Here is a 9,083-nt window from a genome sequence, read left to right as displayed (position 1 = left end):
GTAAAGCTGCGAAGCTTCATGAAGCAGTGTTTTGAAATCGCCCATCACTAGATATTGTTGAATAAAGTTGCTATTTTTGTTGTTGTTGTTTTTGGCGCACAAAGAGTATTCTTGTCACATAACATTAAGCTTGATCCACTGTAGTCACATGAACTTTTTTAAATATGTCTTTAGTAGCTTTTTGGGCATTTGAAAGTGTTAATTAACTTGCAGTCAATGGAGGCCTCACTGAGCCATCGGATTTTATCAAAAAATATCTTAATTTGTGTTCCAAAGATGAACGACGGTCTTACATGTGTGGAACGACATAAGGGTAAGTAATAAATGACAATTTTCAACTAACCCTTTAAGGAAATGTATTGTGCTGTTACACTTCATTATACTGCAAAATGAGAAGTTTATAGTCAGCCTCAATGGAAAGCTGAGCAGTGGGATCAACAGGTGTTTTGCATCATAATTACCTTCATGTTCCAGTATTGTGTATTTTAGCACAACTGGAACGCTGTATTGACCAATCATCATTCTGAACTATGGGCTATATTGCACAATCATAAATCCCAAAATTTGAGAATAAAACCAATATGGAAGTTGATAATCTGTGTGCATTCAGATGCCACCCATCTTATGTCAAGGTCACTTGTTTTTATGAAGTTGAGTAATCTCATCATGAAAACTCCATGACCTCTTTACAACAAAACACATGGTCACATCCGCACCCCACCTTCAGCTTGTTGTGATGGAAGGGGCTCCTGTTGCATCATAAGCCCTGATCCCTCCCTCCTAGCTAAAACCTGGATTTAAGGCCTGTGTCCTTCTGCCGAGGGAGGAGGGAAAACGCACTAATCCATCAGGCACCGCACACATCCCAGCATCCCACTCCACTTCCAGATTATCAGCACGGAGCAGCACGATCGGAGAGAGATATAAAGCATGCAACTGTCTAATCCCTGCCAAACCACATCCGTTCTGAACAGAGCAACACATTAAGGGAAGTGCGTATACCATCCGCGTATAAGGGAGAGCAAGGAGTTGGGTGTTTGTGGTTTCCAGGTCATGGTGGCAGCTGGCGGGAGATGCTCAGTGCACGCGTGCGTCAGTTGTGAGCTGCAGATTAAGGCACTCTTATTAGCACGCTTTCTGAGAATCGGCCCTGGTCCCGCCCTCATCCCGACCAAGTGCTCGGCCAATCTGTTCCTCAGTTGGGGCAGTGTTCACAGAACAGCGTTCAGAAGTAATCTGAATACATAACCACAATTCTATCTTAACATCCGAACGTTACATTCCTGATTTAAGTGTGATGTCATTCGTAAAACCACTGACTAGTGTAGTGCAATCACTAAGCCAATTTTTGCATACTAGATATTTATGTAACCTAAATACAGGGGGTCCAAATGGCTTAAGACCACTAGTAAAAATGCTTATTTAAGGCTTTTGAATTTTACTAACATTTTTTGTAACTTAATAAATGTATTTTTAAGTTAACTTAATTAAAATATAAACATTTTACAACAGTTAAATTCAAGTTTTACAACATATTTTAAAAAAAAAAAAGAATAAAAATGAAAATAAACATTTTACAATACAGTTAAATTCAAGTTTTACAACATTTATTCATCTATGCTAATGTATGTTGTTAATTCATATTCAATGCTAAAACATTAAATAATGTTAATTTATGTAACTTGGGGTGTAACAATATATTGTCACAATATATCGCAATACAAAAATGCAACAATATGTATCATGGATAGTGACAATGTATTGTGTATAGTTCAACCAAAATGAAAATTACTGAGAAAAAAAATTCAAGTTGTGTCAGTACTACATTAAACTACTATATATAATGTATAATAATGCAATGGGGAATATTTCTGGGTCCTGATAATGCCAAATGTCTTATGTTTCCGTGAAAAGTGGCTTATATTATTTTAGCCTATTCATTTCCTAATTCCTAATTCCAAATGTAGCATTTTAATCAACAGTAAAAAATGTTGTTTTATTTTACTGTATGTCCTGGAGTATCGCAATAATATCATACCGTGAGTTCAGTATCGTGATATGTATTGAATTGTGACAAGGGTATCGTTACACCCCTACTTGAAATGTTAAAAATGCATTAATACATTTTAATTAAAAGCAACCTAGATTAATTAATGTTAAAGTATTGTTCTTAGTTCATAGCAAAAGCAATAACTAGAGTTAATTGAATTTTATTTTAATAAAGTGTTACCCTAAATTATTTTTTCTCTTATACTGTGTTAAGCTATTTTCAATTAGGAAACCAAAATGTTTATATTTTTTTTTATGTCCATTTGTTTTAAAATCAGCGTGCAAATTTCCCATGTCTCATGAATATAATCACTAGAATATACTGAGTAGTAGGAATATACCGTAACTCGGTACCGTAACCTTTATTTTGAAAAATTGTGATCCAACATTCAACACCCTTGTACACTTTGTGACATCAATTTCTGTTAGTTTAAGGAGAAAAGAGGGGTTTTGTCCTTTTTAAACATATTTTTCAGGAGGTTCTCTATCACTTGTTCCCCATAGATTGTGATTTGTGTAATCAGCTAAAACTAGAGTTGGATAGACCGAAGAAAATGGGGGGTTAGAAAAGCTTTGCTAACACAAACAGGCCAAAGTTACCTACAACACTATCTCAGAGCTGTAAATGTATAGGAATCCTCATTAGTTTTATGTTTTTATGAAGGTTGCCATTACGAAGAAATGGTAATAGCCGTCTGGTGTTATTGTGTCATCAGGGGAATATGGGGCAGAAGTATTGATTGTGTTAAGGAGAGGATATGGCTCTGACGGTGCTGACGGCTCCAGTCTTCACGGGGGGCTTGTTCCTCCAGCCTGGAGCTGCACAAACTCTGGGGCAGAGCTTTAATCTCTGCTAATATCTTAATACACACTGCATCCCTCTGGCCCTCTCTCTTACACACACAGGAGTGCATGTAGCAGTAGCTCTGAACTAATGGATTATCCCCTCTACAAAACCCAGCCTACCTGTATGTCTGTCTATCCGTCTATCCATCTATCTATCTCTCAAAATAGCATGCACATATTTCACACACTTTTATTAAACTTTTGATCATTTTTCCCACAAAGCAAAATAAAACATTGAATAAAAATGTGCAGATGCATCAAGAGGTAGGGGAATATATTATTCCCACCATCTTCATCATAGTCATCACTTTCTTACATCAATGATGTTCTCACCATCACACGCACATCGGCACCAGACAGTGCGTAAAAGAGATGGACCCTAATCTCATTCCACTAATGCTCTCTTTACATTAGAGTACAGACTGAGCTCTGTCTCAGCCATGCTCTTTCTTTCTCTCCTAACCGGGGATTATTCACTGAATGAGAGAGAGGAGTAGTCGGTACAGAGGAGGGGGCCTGAAAAATGCTGTGTAACCCGACCCGGGTGGCCCATCTGGAGAAGGCCCACATGGACAGAGATTTCCCACAAAGCAATTACTGCAGCCGAAGTTTCGGCAGGAATCTGACACAATGTTCCTTTCTTCTCCCATATACGCATATTTGCTTTGGATTTTCTGACGCAGGCAGGTAAACACAGGTGAACTGCACTAGCAGAGAGATGAATAATAAACCAATGGAGAAAGCTACGACTATGATTTTTATGGGGTGTTGCAGTGCATTTGGAAGTCTACACAACTGTTGGATGCAAAAATGAGTCTAACGAATTTGTCATAATGAAAATTAATCTTCGGTCCATGAGGTTTAGATTTTAGTAACATATCAGTTCACCAACAAGAGACCTGAAGAGAGTGATTGACACTATTGGAATAACATTACACTTCAATGATGGCTAATGTTTTCATATTGTCATTCATTCTGTATGAATAGATTTATGCAAAAGGAGATAAAGAGGACTTAATCCAGCAATCCTCTCCTCACCTACATTAGCAGCCCCTGACCCAGATACAGGGCAGCCTCTCCCTTTACCAAGCGACAAAACACAAGCTGTTTCACGCAAATGCCACACCACTGAGTTCTCTAAGAGCTGTGTTTCGTACAGACATTATTCATTTATTTATTTTGAGCATGAATATGAATATGTTGGTTTCATTAGACTTTGATTAGTAACTTATAACACACAATTCAATGCCCTGTTTTGCCCGAAAAAGAGTCTCATATGTCCAATTCAATTCACAATGGCACTAGAATGAAAACCAAACATGGCCGACTAGTATCAGCAAACAGTCTGGATCAATGACCGAAGTATCAGGAGCTTTGAGACTGTGGTGCGCAGGGGGGGATATTTGAATTTCACCCCAACCCGCACTACTCACAGTCACTCACTCGGGGGTGGAGCCTGTGACATCACTTAAAATGCAGTCAGGGTTCAAAAGGTGCTCTCAATTCTTCTGAGATGGTATTTTGACAGTGGAGACGTTCTCAGGTAGTAGTTGGCAAGTCTAGAACCACCGGATCTGACTACCTCACCAGTGTGAGTTCTACCATTGCCAAATACCGTCGGAGAACCTTGGGTTTTGTCCTTGAACTCGGTAGCAGAAGAGAAAAAAGGGCTGTTCTTTGCCACAACAGACCTGCAGTAATTTGTTGCATTTGTATTTCAATCTAAATATACTTTAAATGAAGAATAAGAGATGAACAATTAATGAAGGTCTTGGGTAAGAAAAAATTGGCTCAAATACACACTTAAAAATAGGTTTTTGGAACAGTTCTGTGAACAGTTCTTAAAAGAACAATTTTTTTTCCCCTTAGTGTGAAGAATAAAGAATCTGAAGAACCTTTTGGTTCCACGGATGTCATGAAATCATCAATGCAAACGAAAAATCTTTATTTTTTTAAAGAATGTAGGTGTGAAATAACCCCTAAAAAGTCGAAAATTCAACTGAACGTCTTTTAAAAAATCACTAAACAGCACTTTTTAAACACGACACAGAAGTAAATGTTTGCGAAAAATTTTTCTTTTGAAAGCACATAGTAAAGCGGCATTGATTGTTGAAGATGCAGTTGCTTCCAAGAGGAGATGAATATCTGAACGTCCTCCATTAATGCCAGTTATGGCGTTTGATGCAAGACAAATCGTTTTTGTCATAATGCATCTGCACAAATCATCTCTAGGCAAAAACCACCGTGGGCTACTTCTTTCGTGGTTCAGCTGCAGTGATAGAAAGGAAAATGTCTTCAGAAAGATCCGAGATTATTGAATTTTCGGCTTTCCGCAGCAAAGGTCGCTTCTTATGTTACACTGGGCAGAAGGACTGAAAATAGAACATGACTGCCTAAGAGAAGATCAATCGCGCCGACGGCCTGCTGTCTGTCCTTTTGCTCGTGATCAGGTGATTTTTAGCAGCATTTCTGTCTCGTCCCATATTGGCACTACACATAATTGCTCAACGTATATATAAAAAAGCAAAAATGTGCTAGTGCCAAAACAGGCAAAGAAGAGGGACAACAGAGCGTCCGGGTCAGCCGAGAGTTTCGAATCTGTACCCACTTACACCAGAGCGCAAATCTGAAGCAGATCGGCCATCACGTGGTTCTTTCTCTGCTCTGTTTATGGCCCTTTGGTAATTCACTGATAGTGTGCTTTCACAGTGAATTCTACCAGTGCCATACACAGAACAGGAGTCTGTCAGCTTCACCCCTTAAGACAACCTGCGGCCTCCAGCAACACCAATGAAAGAACGATAGAGCAGCGGGGAGGGGGTTGTACGGGGGAGGTTGGGGAGATTTGGTTAAGGAGGTTGAGAAGAACCCTTCTTCCTAAATGGAAAAAGAGAGAGACAGAGAGTGAGAAAGGAAACGCAAAAGTGAGCTTCAGAGAGACAGCAAGCCAAGAAAGGCAAGATGCAATACAGAACAATCCGGCGAAATGTTGAAAACTGTAAAGTGGAGGGAAAGTCTAGTTTGTATACGCGCATTTTGGCAGATGCTTTTGTCTAAAGCAACTTGCACTGCATTGCAAGATACACATTACCTGGGAATTGAACCCATGACCTTGGCAACTTTGGTGTCCAAGCGCCATGCTCTACAGTTTGAAGATCCTTCAAAAAAAGACACTACTAATTCATTTCGGTTATGAAAAATGAGGATAAAAATCCAATCGTTCAATGCCTTTGGTTGTTTTCCGAGCTATTACTTTTGTTGGATTATCACTACGATTACTAAGGACACACTACTGATTCTCCACATGGGTAAATTTGAAATCAATTGAAATGCTGACATTATCCTCCATAATGTTCTCAGACATTTTAATTAGCTGTTGAAGAGATTAAACCAAGTTATATTAATAGATAATCATGTTCTTTATGCTGAGAAGGGACTTGCATCTCCTTAAGAATGGAGAATCTTTTCCTCAGATGAAATTGTCTTTAGATAATCTTTAGAGATTATCAAACAAAGTTCTGGATTTATACCAAAAGGACGATCCCTTTACAGTGAAATGCACTGTTTCCATGTCCAAGCGTGATGGGAGTTATGTCACGATTACGTCCTTCCAAACACAGCAGACAAATGTGCAATTAAAGCCTGCAGAGATCCATCAAAGTGCATTTGACATCATCCTGAGCATAATCATCACCATTGAGTAGTGACACAAGAGTCGCCATGTTGCTGGGTTCACTAGCCTTAAGCAAAAAACCCAACACTGCATTATCAAACACACAGCACCCAAGAGAGCTTGCTGCATTCGAGACCCCATATCTTCTGGTTACATGCCATCTGCTATGGGAGAAGCCACCAGACCTAGAGCACACCCTCCTCCCCGATAGGCGAAGCCTATACAGCCCCACCCAGGAGGACCCAAGAACAGCCATTAGCTCCTGCTCCCTCAGCTCCTGCAGGAGATGGAGGCCAGATTGATTCCAGATCAAAAATGATGTTCTAAGTGATTTTTCAGACGCCTAAATGGCTCCCGGGGAAGGACTCCTCTTGCAATTTCCTGGAATAATCAATACCTCTAAAAAGCCAAGTTGAGAAGCCAGCATAGTCAAATTGGTCTGGCTCATTTTCTTTCGCCCCCACCCCTGCGTAATGAAAGAAACAAATTCTCGTATGATAACATCATGACGACTTCACGGTCTATTTTTGCTGGGTGTCTTGGCACAAAGCATATAAAAAAACGAAAGTGCTCAGAATAAAATGTCATCACCTTCACAATTTCCCAAATTGTGAATACAAGAGCGTGAAACCATAACTGTATAAAATGTGCAGAACATTTACACAAATTATCTATATGTGCTCACTTCTGTTTTGTAACTAGAGAAAATAGGCAATTTTATTTACAGAAAGAGTATAAATTAATTAAATAATCCACCGTATATAAATGTTCTGTAATAATGCTGATGATTATTATTATTATTTAATCCAAAATCATGGAGTATTATCTGATTTATTTTTCTTTTTAATTCAGGTCAATCCACAATATACCTAAAAGACCAATTCATTTGAGCCTGATAAAATTATAACCATTTATATTTGTCGTTTAAGGTAACCTTCAGAGGTTGATCTTGATTTGAAAGCAGCGTTTTTTGAACCCTAGCCTGCACTGCGTCATATTCCTGCCCGGTTGTTTTTCCATTGAATACAAGCAGGAGTTATCAAAGTTTTTGGTTTTTAGTCTCCTCATTTTTATCATCATTAATACGCCTGCGTGTGAGTGCGATGGTACTTCTCGTTAACCTCAGTGACAGTCTCAAAGCTCCCGGTTAATCGCATTTGTCTAATTAGCGAGTATCTCCTCGAACTTCAGTTATTTTAGGAAAGATTTGGCCAGACCAGTTCAGTCCCCCCCAAAAGGACAACGCCCGGGGCTACTCGATCTCTCAAGGTGATTGTAGACAAAACAATCATTGATATCGTGTGTATTGTTTACCCGAAAATATAAAATCTTTTGTAGAAAATATAAATACTTAATTTTATTCTTAAATCTATATTTTAAATATATGTAGGCATATTATTTATTTTATGCATGCATACTGTTTGTGGTGATGCGTGACAAATTGTAAATATCAAAAATATACAATGCAAATAAAAATATTCTTATATTTTGTTAAAAAAAAATTAAAGTGTTAATCCTGAGACTTCTACGCCTAATTAATTGTTCACTTCGGCTTAATGTTTGGAATCCTACCAGTGTCATTTGCTGTATTATATAAGCTAAGTTATTAATATAAATAACCCAAGTATCTTGCGGTTGACTGTGAGTTACTACTTTCCCTTATGCAGTTGACAGAATAACGAGTTGTACCGAGGTTACTAAACAAATCTCTTTAAGCCTATAGGCTATATGCAAACGACGGAGGGCAAACTGAAAAATCAAAAACAAGAAGAAGAGAATCACATTTTGCTAGATTTAGGCGGAACCTGGGAATGGTGTAGACGGGTTGATGACATGAAATACTTTTGGGAGGCTCCAGACATGCCCTGCGGTCTAGTCATCTAAAACCTTTTTAAACTAAAATAATTGCTAATTCTTTTACAGCTATTATACATAGTTTTTTATTAAAGCCTATAAATGAACTCATATTAAGGTATTTTTAGAATTAATAAATGAATTAGTGAAGGCAAAAAGATGCTTAAAAGTAGCAAAAAGAAGTGGTGATCAGTTACAGCACCCAAAATATACACGTTTCCCTAAATATCTTAAGAAATTTCAATGTAAAATATGGATGCTGATAAAAACGTTATGCGTCATCCACCTAGATATCCAGCCCTATGTTTGCAGAAGGATGCTGTGAATGCGTTTCCACACATGCGCCTTTTCTGCATTGAGGCTACAAGTATCCAATGTTGTAAATAACTTAAAAACATCCAATATAGTCTGGAATATATTTTTTTAAATAATAACAAAAAAATAGCCTATAAATATAGGCTACAAATATTTTTTTTTCTCAGTGCATAAAACCCGTAAAAATACGTTAATTCATAGGTAAATTGGCAGAGTAATTTTTTAAAACGAAAACATTAATTATATACACAATCCATTATTAGTCTTAAAGTTGCATTTGATTTCAAACAATTATTTAGGAACTTACCTGAAGCGTAGCCTACGTCTCAAAATCCTAATGACTTTT

The sequence above is a fragment of the Chanodichthys erythropterus genome, chromosome 8 (genome assembly GCF_024489055.1).
Source record: "Chanodichthys erythropterus isolate Z2021 chromosome 8, ASM2448905v1, whole genome shotgun sequence".
NCBI lineage: Eukaryota > Metazoa > Chordata > Actinopteri > Cypriniformes > Xenocyprididae > Chanodichthys > Chanodichthys erythropterus.
The sequence above is the reverse complement of the archived record's forward strand: the minus strand, read 5'-3'. Positions refer to the sequence as shown.